The sequence below is a fragment of the Danio rerio genome, chromosome 21 (genome assembly GCF_049306965.1).
Source record: "Danio rerio strain Tuebingen ecotype United States chromosome 21, GRCz12tu, whole genome shotgun sequence".
Lineage (NCBI taxonomy): Eukaryota > Metazoa > Chordata > Actinopteri > Cypriniformes > Danionidae > Danio > Danio rerio.
In genome coordinates, this window is record NC_133196.1 from 19,021,076 (window position 1) to 19,037,025 (window position 15,950).

The window sequence follows — 15,950 nt, forward strand, 5'->3', positions numbered from 1 at the left end:
GGCCATCCCTACTAAAGAAAACTACCTAGTTGACTCAATATTTCGGTCTAGTCTGAAACTGGTTTTAGAGGGGTTTGGGGTAGGGCTGCATGAGCCGATAAATAATTAATCAAATCGCAATAAAAATTTGTGTCAATAACGATAATAAGCTCTGGACTTTTTTACTCTATATATTGATCTAAGAGCCAATCACCCAGCAGAAATGTGCAACAATAGGAATCTAAAAGTGTGTTGATAGTAGAGATGTATCGAATTTTCAGCTACTGAAAATTTATTGGCTCAAAATAAGTCATACCATTTATTGGACCCTCTAATTTTTGTGGCTTCAATCATTGTTGAAGTACTCTTAAATCTGGAAGCATTAACAATTTATTTGCAAATATATATTGTCATTGTTGAATATGGAAAATAATTATCAAGATTGCATTTTTGCCATATCGTCCAGCCATATATTGGGGACTTTTCAGCTGGTCATAGTATTTTCCAAGATCACAAGTTCTGTTACCAACACAGTTAAACAAATAAAGTGTATCTCGAATCTAATTCCAACAAACATTTCTAAACAGACATGCAAATATGTAACTGGAGCTACAGCTCCTAATCTGAGGTTGTAACCTAAAAACATTGTTTTTGCAAAGTCTTTTAGTTTATCAGGAGAATCAAGACCCGGATTTAAGCATCAAAGCATTGTGAAGTAAATTAGGGAACCTGCAAAATACAAAAATAATGAATCAGTCTCTAGATGCCTTAATCATTCATTTAAAATTAGTTTGGTCTTAGACTTTTTAATCAGCAGAGGTTAATCAGCAGAGGACACTAATGACAGTTCTAATTAACTTGCGTTCAATTATGATTTATGACGTGACTAGTCAAGTTAGGTTTTTCATTGATTGAATAGCTTGATAGTACAGCAGTAAGTTTAAGAAAACATTGTCATAAACAGCATAAACCATCTAGTTGTGATCTATTAGATATCGTGACATACAGCATCTTGTTATTTTTATGGGCAACTACAAAAAACCATTGATACAGGAACCATCTATCTAAGGACATCTATTGGCTTACCAGTATTAAGACGCCATTTGCATTTTTGCATTTAAAAAAGGATTACATTTTGTTAGACCTGGCACCACTTTAATGGCTTCTTGTACATGAGAAAATGCTGGTGTTGCATTTCTGTATAGATGTGCTAAAATGCAGATGTTTAAAAATATAGACTTGTCTGTTCACAGTTGCACTGATTGGTCTTCTCGACTATCAAGCCCATCTCATAGGATCATTATGCCACTGAACAGCAGTTATTTACAGTATACCGGCAAGATATGCATGTATAAATGATCATTTATCATACATTTAGGTTGGATAGTGTGAACGGAGATTGTTTTTATCAAATACTGTAAAAACGCCAGTATGGACGAAGTGTAAAGTGTAAACGCAGTTGACTTTTTGTTTAAATGAATCAATCTTGATAATTATTTTCCATATTGAACAGTGATTTTTTCGATGTAAGTTTCCAGATTTAGGAGTACCCCAATAATGACTAAAGCCACAAAAATTAGAGGGTCCATTAAATGGCATGACATAGTTTCAGCCAAGTACATCTCAAAATAATATCAGCACACTTTTTCCATTTTCCATTGTTACACATTTCTGCTGTGTGTTTGGCTCTTAGATCAATATAGAGTAAAAAAAGTCCAGAGCTTATCATTGTCATTGAGATGCATTTTATTCAATATAATATCGTTTATCTGCCCAGCTTTAGTTTAGACTGTTTTTTCAGCATGGTTGTTGGACTCTCCTGAAGAGCAGTTTTAAGATATATAATTAGTATAACAGGAGATTAATTGCCTTTCATTTCATTAGGAATGCAGTCTGTTGTCTATCTGTAAATGTTTATGCAATGATGTAAAAATAGTGTTGCTTTGAGAATAGGCGATTATTGTGCTCTTAAACAGTTCCATATGTCTGGGATTGAACCGAAAGGGATCTATTGTCCTCCTTTTGCTGGGAATGAGATGCTTGGGCAAATCGTAAACACATTTACAAAAAAGACATGAATTGCATAGCATTTATTTGACATGAGTTTCTTTTGCACACGGTTAATCTTGCAAACTGTAAGGTTTTACTTGAGTCATTGTCCTGCTTTTGAGTGCTTACGTTTAGGGTTTGTCAATGTGAACCCAGAAGAAATTGAATCATGGTATTCAAGTCTTGACACTTGTATTTTAGTTTTAATGGCTCACTAAATGCATATGGCTATCTGATGTTTTGTTGCCATGGTTGTTAGACCAGTACAAGAAACAGCTTCTAAATGTGGGTGGCATTTTGTCTTGGCCTGGACTCTGCGGTAATGCTGTTTTGAAAGCCCTCACTAAATGTTGTGTTTCCCGTCAGTACACACAAACATTGCCCCAATCCGAAACCATAGAGTAAAATAAATCATTGTGTCCTTTCCAGACTTAGTGCACGAGGATGGCGGCTCTAGTCTTTTTACTTTTTTCCTTGACTAATAGGACACAGGATGAGTGTTTTTATGTTATGGACCCACATCAATTAAGCAAGTGATGTTTCATGGGCATACTTTCTTTAAACCCATCTTGTTCCCTTAGGGCATTTAGACCTATTTAATCTCCTATACTTATTTATCTAGGCAGTAGTTATTTTTTGCGATAATGGTTCTTGTAAACGCTAGTGCATAACACTCAATGAAGACAACCAGCTTGATAAGTGGAGTAATAGAAGTCCAGCAAAGGACTTTAATGCAAGAGAGAGTACCTTAAAAGGTACTTGAAAGTCGGTTGCGAGTACTCTGGGACTCTTAGTCTTCAAAACCTAATGAGCTGTCTTAAAAATAAAACCCTGAGATGTCACTTATTTGAAACACTGCACAGGGTACAACTGTTGCTTGCTGTATCATACTAATATTAATGTTTTGGCACATTATTTTTCTGTCTAAACTAATCAGAGGTGCAGGAAACATCTTTATATGAACATTTTTATTTATTTTTTATTTATATAAAACAAATAGGCTACATTTTAAACTGGTAACCTGTATGCAATATAGCTGTTATTATTTTAATTATTTTTAAACCTGACTGTGCGTGTAATGTATAAGCAGCTTGCATGTGAAGTGTATTGTGTGCTCCATAGTTTTAAACATCTCAGTACAGGTCAGGACAAGCAGAACATTGTAAACAAATCATAATTCTGCTAAATAATTGCTGAAATTTAAAACTGTTTTGTAGCATAGCAAGAATACTGACTTCTTTGCTGTTGTTACTTTTTGATATACAATTATTGATGTTCGGAAAGGTGGTGAGGGATTTATTAATAATTTGTTTTTGTGTTGTGCATTGTAGGACTGCACAATATGTAATCCCCGGCCACTTTATTAGGTACTAGTACCAGGTTAGACCCCTTTTTCCTTCAGAATTGCTGTGATCCATGCATTCATGGCATAGGTTCAACAAGGTACTCAAAATATTCCTCAGGGATTTTAGTCCATATTATAGCATGATAGCATCACTCAGTTGCTGCAGATTTGTCGGCTGCACATCCATGATGCTCTATTGGTTTGAGATCTGTTGACTTTGGAAGCAATTTGAGTACAGTGAACTCATTGTCGTGTTCAAGAAACCAGTCAGAGATGATTCACGCTTTATGACATGGTGCGTTATCTTGCTGGAAGTAGCCTTCAGTTACGACAAGACCAGTTACGATGGTCCTATCGTATTTTGCATATTAAATAACATGTTCTGAAATATAGCAGAAATGTGTCACTGTCTAATAAACTAATCAATTTTGTTATATAGATAACAAATGTGTGCTTATTTATTTGAAACAACAAACATAGCTGTTTTAGCAATAGAGGCTCTCGGTCTCTCGTGCACCACACTCTGCCTACCTCGCCCACATTCGGTCACTCTCGTGTGCACACTCGGCCTCTCTTACGTACAACTAGTCCCTCTACTTTTGTCCAGTCTGGCGCCTCATACACAACGTGTCTTCTTTACAGAGGTTGGTTGGCATTCACCAATCCCACAATGCGTCACCGCCGTAAACAGGAAGCTGTTGGCTACACTGCAGCCGAAGTAATTAAATTAACAAGTAATAGACAGAAGCATCATATTGCAATGGTAACAGAGTTACTATATTTTAAAAAAATGTGTTACAATATTAGTTACTGTCAAAAGTAATGCCTTATTGCAATAACACATTACTACTGTAGCTGTGTATTATTGCCCAAAACTGCTGATATGGACCCTTTAAGTACAAATATGTACCTTTTAAAAAGGAACCACCCCAGTGACAGCTCTCATACCTTTATTTCTGTGAGTGACATCGGCAACTTCTGGCCTGGTGTTCATGATGTTTTAGTCATTCTCACAGTCTCTTTGAATGGAGATTGTTTTGACAGCATTGTCATCTGTATGCGAGACACAAAGGGAAAACTGAATAGTTTTAAGTGCTTAAATTTCATGTAAACATACCATTCAAAGGCAGCACACTAAAACTTTGTCTAGCACCGAATTGTTAGTCTGCCACAGCTGGACTTGGTTTAGAGCTTGTTCTCCCCCTCTGAGGCAGAGTTCAGTGTGAAACAGAGATGACTGCATGCCATGTGTCATTTGGGGGGGTCAAGTTTAGGCTTTGCGACCTTAGAAGGATAAGGTGAGGGTTCAGTTAGAAGTCAGGAAGCCATTGTTTTCAAATATTCGTGTTATTTGGTTATTCTACCCGACCATGAGTGCACAAGCCTCTCTGTTGCTGTGCAGAGAAGCCAATGCTGAAAACGATACAGCAGAGAAAATGCTTCTATTTGGTTCAAGTGTTTTTCTAGTGTTTTTCTAAGTTATATGGAAATAAATATTTCAAAATGTCTTAGGCTATGTTCACACTGTTAATGTTTGGTATTGACAAACGTTTACTTTAAAAGGCTGGCTTATATAAAGTAGCTTAAAGTTGATGCTTAACCACTTTTTTATGAAGAAGATATGAATGTGCAGCTTGTATTTTCTTTGTGATTAAGGATAAACCAAGCATGGCAACAGTAAGTGAATGAAATATGTTAAATCTTATCACCTTGCCTCAAGCACAAATTAACTAAAGCTATTGTAGAAAAAGTAATAAACACATTTGTAATGTTATAGAATTTTTTTTTTTAATTGACAGTGTTTCCCCTAGGTTTACAGTTTTGGAAGGGGGGAGAGAGAGGGGATTGGGGGATTGCCCTGCCCCTGTCCCAAACCCGCTAATGAAAAATAGACACTTAGGCCCCAATTACACTAATACTTCTTATTTTTAAAATGGCATTTTAGAACAAAAACGATTCACTTCCATGCTGGCGATTCATCTAGCATTTCTGAAAAGCCATCCTTCCACACAATACCACTGAAAACGCACATCATGTGACCACACACACACACACACACACACACACACACATACTTGGCTGAGTTCCAGGCAGTCAAAGGGTGCTTTGAGCACAAACCCTGCAGAGCATTGTGCGTCGGACAGTTTATCAAGGATGTACTGCTGGATTGCATCTCACTATAGTTGTTCAACATGATATTTAATTAAACTAATGACTCTCCGTTTTTTTAATCTATCAGGTAACGTGTCACAGCGTCTGCTTCTATCTTTCGCTTTCACACTTAGTAATTTTAGCAAAAACCTCCTTTTTTTACCAACCAAGTTTGTTGATGCCAGTTTCACATTAAATATTGTACAATGCCAAATTGATCGACATCGCCCTACCCTACTTGGCATCTGACCTGTGATTCCTGTCCAATCAAATCATTCATATTAAGTAAATCCCATCGTATTGAACTACCTCAAAACATGGAAGCTTTATAAATGCAGCAAACTGTTTGGAAGTATTAAAAGTGTCCTGTCCAAGAAGATGTCAAAAATCCTAACACGCAATGACCTAGAGACTTATCACCAAGACCAAATGGCCTTAAATAATCACTTTATGCACTTCAGAATGCTACGATAACACCCACACACATGCACAAATTGTATGTAAAGGCATCAGCTTTTTAACTCAATACTCAGTACTTTTGAAAGGGCTACTTTTTACTCATACTTTGAGTAATATTTACAACAGATACTTTTACTCTACTTGCGCTGTTGTTGGGCAAGTAATTGTACTTTTTTGTTATGATTTTTTCAGTACTCTTGTTCACTACTGCTTATACTATTTACTCACTTTTCAGTCTTAAAATGTTTTTCTTTTTTCTTTTTAAAACAAAATATATATATTTTGAAAAATATTAGAAAACCTGTAACCATTGACTTCCATAGAAAAAAAAAAATGAAATGAAAAAAAGTAAAAAGTGCTAGGTAAATGATTCTCAATCTTGGGTGAACTATGCCTTTAAATTAGGTTTAGAATTCCAACTTTTCAGTGTATCAGACTTATCATTGTATATTGATTGCATCTGTGCAGTGTAACACTGATCCGCTTCTGAGAGAGACCAAATGTTTTACTCTGAAATTGCAGCTGTAATTTACAGTTCTGCAAGTTTTCTAGACGAGTGCCAAAAGCTATCAAGAAGTCAGGCACATCAGAGAGAGCGCTTGCGTCATACTTTTATATGTACTGTACATGCATGAGAGAGCAGATCCTGCTACGTTAAGTCAATTCTGATTTTTACTTGCACTAATAACGTTATAGTCTTTGCTGAGAAAACGCCATCTACTAGTCAAATTTAACCAACACAAATACATTTTTTTCATAAAATGCATAGATAAGTCAAATAAATAAATAAAGAACAGAATAAACAGACGTTTACATAATTCTTACACAAATATGTTGTTTTATGATAGTTATATAGTTGCATTCTTTTTATCGCTTGCAATTGGGAATGAAGTATAATAATTAGGATCAGCAGCAAAAAATAAATAAATGAATAAAACTAAAAGGAAGTGTATATGGTACAAAATAAGTCCAAAATGCTCAGTCAATACCTCACATATTGAACTTGGGGAAACAAGAAACCTTGCTAACACATGGTTAAACACTCCATAGTTGTTATACACTCCCTTTACTTGTATTGAAATAACTGTTTTAACCAATTCTTATTGAATTTATTTATAAAGTGTCTAAAAGTAAAGATTTTTTCTCCGTATCTAATACAGTATATCTTATAATATAGTATATAACAATAACCATCCACTATTGTTTGGTAGGATTCCATTTCCTAGTTATTGCTTTTTTGCTAGTAGTGAAATTTGAGAAGGTATTTGTGTTGAGCATTAAAATTGGTTCCCCTTCGGTTGGGGAACTTCAGTGCCATGAATGGGAGGATTCGGATCAGAAGCCGCTTATCTGGAGAGTATTGAACGGGCCAATGAATGAAATTAATTGGCAGCGTAAGCTTGCGCAGGTGTGCGACATCTGCAATCATCTCAGCATATAAGCACACCTGAAGCCAGCAGACGCCATCCTTTTCGCTTCAGATCCTTTCTGAGTGAGTCGATGAGGGTTCCTCTTGCTGATCAGCACTTCAGAGCGAACGAGTGTGTCTCCCGGTCCAGAGTGGGTCTTCGCGGTGGCAGACGGTCGAGCTGGGTTACTCCCTTGCCTGCGGTTCTTTGGGTCCGGTCCTCCAGAGCGGTGCGTATAGTTGCAACTTTCCTAAAAGAGCAACACAGTCGTGCAGCACGTCCTTTTCAGGATGGCGCTCCGACTGTGCGTTTCTGGATGCGGGGGTTTCCTGTCTCCGGATGATGGACACGATCACTGCATTGCATGTTTGGGGGTCCAGCATGTTAATGCGGTGCTCGCGGGCGGTTCATGTCGTCATTGCGATGCCATGACCGTTGCACAGCTAAGATCGCGGCTAACTTTCGCAAGAGAGCGAGCCACCCCAGTTGCCTCCTGTTCTAAAAAAGCAGCGGGCGCTCGGGCAGATCTGAGGGTTTCAGCGGGAGCTAATCCGCCGCCCACGGGCTCGCGGACCTCTCGCTCCTCACGGCGCTCCATCCAAGCTTCGGGTGGTGAGAGTGATCCGTCTAACCAGATGGTAGCTCTCACACTCGCTGACACCGGAGATCAGATGTCCTCCGCGGCATCGGAGGGTGGGCTTTCACTGTCCGACGAAGATCCGGACCCGCTCGCCCCCTCCGGGCAGGTGAGCGCTGTCAAATCGGATCCTGAAGCGGACATGTTAGCCGTGCTTTCCCGGGCTGCTTCGGCCGTGGGGTTGGAGATGGTTTATCCCCCAGCTCCGCGGCCGGACCGACTAGATGGGTGCTACGTAGAGGACCAGAAGGCGAAGCCTTCGAAGCCTCTCGTCCCCTTCTTCCCGGAAGTGCACAGTAGGCTCACGCAGTCCTGGAGGGCACCTTTCTCTGCCCGTGCTGCGAGTGCCTCCGCCCTCACCGCCCTTGACGGCGGAGCTGCCAGGGGGTATGAGGCGATCCCGTCAGTGGAGCGCGCTATCGCGGTCAATCTTTGTCCGCGCGGCGCCTCTACGTGGCGGGGTTTGCCCCGCCTCCCGTCCAAAGCCTGTAGGTTGTCTGCCTCCCTCGGAGCCAGAGCTTATAAGGCTGCGGGCCAGGCTGCTTCTGCTTTGCACGCGATGGCCACCTACCAGCGCTACCAAGCGCAGGCGCTGGCCGAGCTGCACGAGGGCGGGTCCAACCCAAGCTTATTACATGAGCTGCGCACCGCGACCGACTATGCTCTTCGGACTACTAAGTCCGCCGCGTGTGCGCTGGGGAGGACGATGTCCACACTTGTGGTTCAGGAACGCCACCTCTGGCTAAACCTGGCCGATATGCGCGACGTTGACAAAGTTCGCTTTCTTGACTCGCCCATATCCCAGGCTGGCCTGTTCGGCGACACCGTCGGTGAATTCACCCAGGAATTCAAGGCGGTGAAAGAGCAGTCGGATGCGATGGGCAATGTCATCTATCGGCGTGGCCGTAAGCCCGCTCCGCCCGCCGAGCCATCCACCTCCGCTGTTCCTCGCCGAGGGCGCCCGCCAACGAGTGCTGCCCCGCCCCCGCCTGCGCCTCCGGCCAAGCGGGCGCGGCGTTCACCTCGAAAGCAGGCAGCCCCTCCTGCCCAGGGCGCCGTTAAGTCCGGTAAACGGACCGCGAAGCGTCCCTGAGACAGGCCATCCGGAGAAGAGGAAACTTGCTCTTTCCCCGCTGGAGGGCGGGGCCCCGATAACAACGGTACTTTTCAGTGCCACCAAAACATCAGTAAAAGAGCACTTTTTCCCTTCCCCGGATGTGACTGCACGAGTTCTGCCAGTCCGGGACGCGCTGCCTTCCGGCTCGCAGACTCTACGTGCTTCGCCAGTGGCTCACGAGCGCTGGGGGGACGGTCTCCCTTCCCTCAGCCCTCCAGCCCCCTCTCCGGAGTCAGGGTGCGGAGCCAGAGCGAATCGCTCTCCTCCAGCTTTTCCGCGGGACCCTCGTGCTTCCCGGATCAGCACACCCACTCCGCGCTGCCCCACCGCTGGTACGTCAGCGATTGTAGCGATGACTCCATTAGCGAGGGCTCTGCCTGCCTGGTTAGCGCGGGCCAGCCCCTCGCGGTGGCTCATACGCACAATCAGACTCGGTTACGCGATTCAGTTCGCGAAACGGCCCCCCAAGTTTACGGGCGTGTATTTCTCCAGGGTCAACCCCCTGTCCGCCCCTGTCTTGCGAGAGGAGATTGCTGCCCTCCTGGCGAAGGGTGCAATCGAGCCGGTTCCTCCAGCCGAGATGGAGAGTGGGTTTTACAGCCCATACTTCATCGTACCCAAAAAGAGCGGTGGGTCACGGCCAATCCTAGATCTGCGCGTTTTGAACCGCTGTCTGCACAAGCTGCCGTTCAGAATGCTCACGCAGAGGCGCATTCTCCAATGCGTTCGTCCTCGGGATTGGTTTGCAGCCATAGACCTGAAGGACGCGTATTTCCATGTCTCCATTCTTCCACGCCACCGCCAATTTCTGCGGTTTGCGTTCGAGGGTCGAGCGTGGCAGTACAAGGTCCTCCCCTTCGGGCTCTCTCTGTCTCCGCGGGTCTTCACCAAACTCGCGGAGGGTGCCCTAGCGCCCCTTCGGCTCGCGGGCATTCGCATACTCAGTTATCTCGACGACTGGCTGATTTTAGCCCACTCGCGGGAGCAATTGATTATGCACAGGGACGAGGTGCTTCGGCATCTCCGCCTACTGGGGCTTCAGGTCAACCGAGAAAAGAGCAAACTCGCCCCCGTGCAGAGGATTTCTTTTCTCGGGATGGAGCTGGACTCGATCACCATGGTAGCGCACCTCTCCGAGGAACGCGCTCGCCTGTTGCTGAACTGTCTGAGGGAGCTCGACAGCAAACTAGTGGTCCCACTGAAGTTCTTTCAGAGGCTCCTGGGGCATATGGCATCCGCAGCCGCCGTCACGCCGCTCGGGTTGCTCTATATGAGACCACTTCAGCACTGGCTTCACGATCGGGTCCCCAGACGCGCATGGCACGCGGGCACACACCGGGTCTCGGTTACTGCGCTGTGTCGCCGCGCCCTCAGCCCTTGGAACGACCCCTCGTTCCTACAGGCCGGTGTGCCTCTAGGACAGGCGTCCAGCCATGTTGTTGTTTCAACAGACGCTTCCAACACGGGTTGGGGGGGCCGTGTGTCGCGGGCATGCGGCTGCGGGCCTCTGGAAGGGTGCCCAGCTGCATTGGCATATTAATCGCCTAGAGCTGTTGGCAGTGTTCCTCGCTCTCCACCGCTTTTTACCGGTGCTGGAGCGGCAACACGTGCTGGTCAGGACGGACAGTACGGCGGCGGCGGCGTATATCAACCGCATGGGGGGTATGCGCTCTCGCCGCATGTCTCAGCTCGCCCGCCGTCTGCTCCTCTGGAGTCACCCGCGGCTGAAATCGCTGCGCGCCATTCACGTCCCAGGCACGCTCAATCGTGCAGCCGATGCGCTCTCACGACAGCTGTTACGCCCTGGAGAATGGAGACTCCACCCCGAGTCTGTTCAGCTGATATGGGCGCGATTCGGGGAGGCCCAGATCGATCTGTTTGCTTCCCCCGAGAACGCTCACTGCCAGTTGTTTTTTTCCCTGACCGAGGGCTCTCTCGGCACGGATGCACTGGCCCACAGCTGGCCTCGGGGCATGCGCAAGTATGCGTTTCCCCCAGTGAGCCTGCTCGCGCAGTTTCTGTGCAAGGTCAGGGAGGACGAGGAACAGGTTCTGCTAGTTGCGCCCCTTTGGCCCAACCGGACCTGGATATCAGAGCTCTCACTCCTCGCGACGGCCCTCCCCTGGCGGATCCCTTTGAGAGAGGACCTACTCTCTCAGGGACAGGGCACCATCTGGCACCCTCGCCCCGATCTTTGGAACCTCCACGTGTGGTCCCTAGACGCGAGGAAGACTTAGGTAACCTACCGACTGCGGTGGTTAATACCATCACTCAGGCTAGAGCCCCCTCCACGAGGCGCGCCTACGCCCTGAAGTGGAGTCTATTCACTGAATGGTGCGTCTCTCGCAGAGAAGACCCCCGAAATTGCCAGATTAGTGTTGTGCTCTCTTTCCTTCAAGAGAAGTTGGACAGCAGGCTGTCGCCCTCCACTCTCAAGGTTTACGTGGCCGCCATCTCCGCTTATCATAGCGCGGTAGCTGGCGGCACCGTGGGAAAGCATAACCTGGTCATCCAGTTCCTTAGGGGTGCTAGGCGAATTAATCCATCTCGCCCCCCTCTCATGCCCTCTTGGGATCTCGCCCTCGTTCTCACGAGTCTGCGATCCGATCCCTTTGAGCCACTCGAATCAGTATCTCTAAGATTCTGTCCCTGAAGACAGCTCTGCTGGTTGCGTTGGCCTCCATCAAGAGGGTCGGGGACCTGGAGGCATTTTCGGTCAGTGACTCGTGCCTGGAATTCGGGCCGGATTACTCTCACGTTATCCTGAGACCCCGCCCCGGTTATGTGCCCAAGGTTCCTACCACCCCCTTTAGAGATCAGGTAGTGAACCTGCAAGCGCTGCCCCCGGAGGAGGCAGACCCAGCCCTTTCTTTACTTTGTCCAGTTCGCGCTCTGCGCATTTATGTGGACCGTACTCAGAATTTTAGATCATCTGAGCAGCTCTTTGTCTGTTATGGCGGTCGGCAGCAGGGAAGTGCCGTATCGAAACAAAGATTATCCCACTGGATTGTGGATGCCATTTCACTCGCTTATTCGAGTCGAGGTCAGCCGTGTCCCCCGGGAGTACGTGCACACTCCACTCGGAGCGTTGCATCCTCTTGGGCGCGTGCACGCGGCGCCTCTCTAACAGACATCTGTAGAGCTGCGGGCTGGGCGACACCCAACACATTTGCAAGGTTTTACAATCTGCGAGTGGAGCCGGTTTCCTCAAGGGTATTAGGTAACCCTTTGGTGATTGAGGAGACAACTCGGTAGGGTGTTGAAACACGCTTGCTGCGCCATTCTCCCTAACACGGAGGTACGTGCGCCTTTTTTATCTGTCAGTAAAGTTCCCCGTCAGGTGAGCCCTGCAGATTCCTCCGTGGCCCCCAGCACTGACTCAGCGGAGGAGTCACTTGCTGGCCCACTACGTTGTAGGTCTGCCCGCTGGTCAGCCCGCGTTTTGGGTATAGGTGCCTGCTATGCGTGATCCCCACTAGGCGATCCCATATGCTTATTCCGCCACGGTTAAGTCCCCCCCCTGGGCGGACCCGTGTCTTCCCTCTCCGCTAACCACTCTTTGCTATGCGTACTCCCCCTTTTTAGGGCTAGTCCATAGGTAAATTCTGCCATCTATCCCCCCCTTGGGTAACGGATGGCCTCCGCAGCGTCCTCCCTATCGGGATTGCACGCTTCCCAACGTACTGTCGTATTTCCTAGAATTATCTAGATGCTCACGACTTCCCAAAAAATATATCTAAATCCGTAAAACTTCTGTTGAAGTAGGATAAATTAGGGCCAGGGACACGTTGGAGGACCGCGCCCCCCATGATGTGGGTGCGTCACGCTTGCTTGACTATCTCCTCATCGGGGGTGTTGGTAAGGTGCAGTCATTATGGCGCTTTCCATTTCTCCCATTCATGGCACTGAAGTTCCCCAACCGAAGGGGAACGTTCGAGGTTACAGAAGTAACCCTTCGTTCCCCGAGGAGGGGAACGGAAGTGCCATATTCCGTCGCCATAATGACTGTCCCTTAGCTGTTTGAAAGTCTCTTCAGCTTAAAAGGATGGCGTCTGCTGGCTTCAGGTGTGCTTATATGCTGAGATGATTGCAGATGTCGCACACCTGCGCAAGCTTACGCTGCCAATTAATTTCATTCATTGGCCCGTTCAATACTCTCCAGATAAGCGGCTTCTGATCCGAATCCTCCCATTCATGGCACTTCCGTTCCCCTCCTCGGGGAACGAAGGGTTACTTCTGTAACCTCGAACGTTACTATGTTTCCTAAGTAGATATTTCCAAAGCTGTGATCAATCTCAAAAGCTATTATTAATTCAGTTTCAGTGATCACATTTAATAAATAAGATTCAACCTTTTAGAATAACTTTAAGACTTACCTAACCATTTTAATCAACTTTTATTTTGTATATTGTTTAACCTCTCTTTCTCTTTCTTTCCATCTCTCTTATTATCTTTATTTAACAGGTCACTGCTCACAAATTATAAATACTAACAAACAAGCCACCATGCTCTGTATTTTCCACTACAAAACTTTACGAACCACAAACTTTTGCAATTTTTGTCAATCTGTTTTTATTTTTAAGTGTCCTATTGTTGGTTTACATGCATCCAATGTAAATAAATAAAAACACATTTACTTTCTCCTATACATTCATCATTTATTAAATCATTCATTTAATTTTTTTAACATTAATAATTTTAACTTTTCCGGGGCTGGGTCGCAGAGGTAGCAGTCTCAGGAGAGAACCCTAGACTTCCCTCTTCCCAGACACTTCCTCCAGCTCCTCTGAGGGGATCTGAATGTGTGCTCAGGTCAGCCAAGAGACAAACTCCCTCTAATCTGTCCTGGGTCTTCCCCGAGGCCTCCTCCTGGTGGGACATGCCTGGAAGGTAGGTGTCCAGTAGGCATCTGAAATAGATGCCCGAGCCACCTCAGCTGTCTTCTCTCGATGTGGAGGAGCAGCGACTCTACTCTGAGCTCCTCCCGGGTAACAGAGCTCATCACCCTATCTATAATGTCTCATTCAGACTAAAAGTGACTTTGTAGCTGCCTGACGCTCTGGGTGGCGACCTGCTGCAAACGCAGGTCTGTGTAGGTATATACAGCACGAATGCATCTGAACAAGCTGAGAGAGGATCACATGAGCTCTACTGGTGCTCCTACTGGCTGACGCTCAAAGTCGCTCTTCATTCAACGGTCGCTTGTTGCTTTGCCTTTGTGAGTTGCTGGTAGTGTGAATGAGGCTTTAGGTTGCATCCTGCCACCCTGTGAAGGAAACTCATTTCGGCCACTTGTATCCGAGATCTTGTCCTTTTAGTCATAAGCCAAAGCTCAAAACCATAGGTGAGAGGAGGAACATACATTGACCGGTAAATCGAGAGCTTTGCATTTCGGCACAGCTCTTTCTTTACCACTGGTAGACAGCATTACTGCTGCTGCTGCACTGATCTGCTTGCCAATCACATATTCCATCCTTTACTCATTGGTGAACAAAACCCCAAGATACTTGAACAACTCCACCTGGGGTAAGCACTTTCCTCCAAACTGCAGATGGCAAGCTACCTTTTTCCGGTGGAGCACCATAACCTCGGACTTGGAGGTACTAATTCCCATGCCAGACGTGCCACGCCTGGCAGAAAACCACCCCAGTGCCTTCTAAAGGTCCTTGTCTAATGATGCCAATAGAACAACGTCATCTGCAAACAACATCATCTGCGGTCCCAGAACTGGACCCCCTCCAGCCAAAAGCTGCGCATAGAAATTCTGTCCATAAAAACTATGCACAGTTTTAGTGACAGAATTGATCTATACATTTTATATCAAATCTAAAATAATTTCAAACATTTTTTTCTTAAGAGTGGCTCTTCTCAAAACTCTACTTTGCTCTGATTGGTTAGTTGGCCCAGTCTGTTGTGATTGGTCTACCACTTACAGCTCTTGTTGGAAACCAGAGTAGAAGGAGACAACTACAAAAGTAATTGTCTTCTGTAAAACTCTTCAAATAGCTAATGGATTTAAGCCCTACAATTCTTCCATTAACAAACATTCCAGGAAAAAATGTGCAGGTTGTATGTACTGTATAGACTCTTGAGATGAACTGATTTTGCTCTGGTAAAAGGTCATCTGGGTGCATGTTTGAGTAGATGAAGATGGGGATAATTAGCACAAAAGGCTTCACTAAATATGCAACATGGAATAATAGATGCTGATGTGCTTCAATTTCATAGTGTTTTCTGTGTCAACAAGGGCTCTCTAACTCTTCTCTTTATCTCTCTTTCTCTCAGCAGGTGGGTGACAGCACCATAAGGAGTCTGTGTTCCTGCACAAAGATTAGGTATGTGACAGTGTCTCTCCAGCTCTTATTTCAAATAGAGAGATGTCCCCAGTTTCTGAGAATGAACTCAGTAGTTGTTTAATTTGGAGTTCAGTTCAACTGATACAGGACCTTAAAGGTATAGTGTGTCAATTCTGTGGGAATGGTCATAACTTTATTTATTTATTTTTATATTTATTTCATATTTATCTTTATATATTTATTTTATTTTGAGAAATAAAATTGCCATTTTTGACCTATTTATTTTATTATACTCTTTTAACCTGGGTCAGAGACTTCATTTTGTCATTTTATTTCATTGAATTGTTATTTTAATAAATGACATTTTTTATTTAAACATTTTTATTTTTATTATGAAAAAATACTTTATGCTTTGTGTTGTGACAACTGCATATTTCCCCTTGTCTTTCTTTGGGGTTTTAAAATGCAACTTTTACATACAATTTTGAATTAAATTTATTTAAATATT

General features: G+C 44.9%; 1 protein-coding gene across 1 annotated transcript in view; it reads left to right on the forward strand.

The window, feature by feature from the left end:
- Nucleotides 1-15,950, forward strand: part of rxraa (retinoid X receptor, alpha a) — a 346,365-nt gene that overhangs the window by 13,841 nt on the left and 316,574 nt on the right. The window contains exon 3 of the mRNA XM_073934683.1: nucleotides 15,432-15,481. The gene's annotated coding sequence lies outside the window, so the exon portion shown is untranslated. The remainder of the gene's footprint in view (nucleotides 1-15,431; nucleotides 15,482-15,950) is intronic.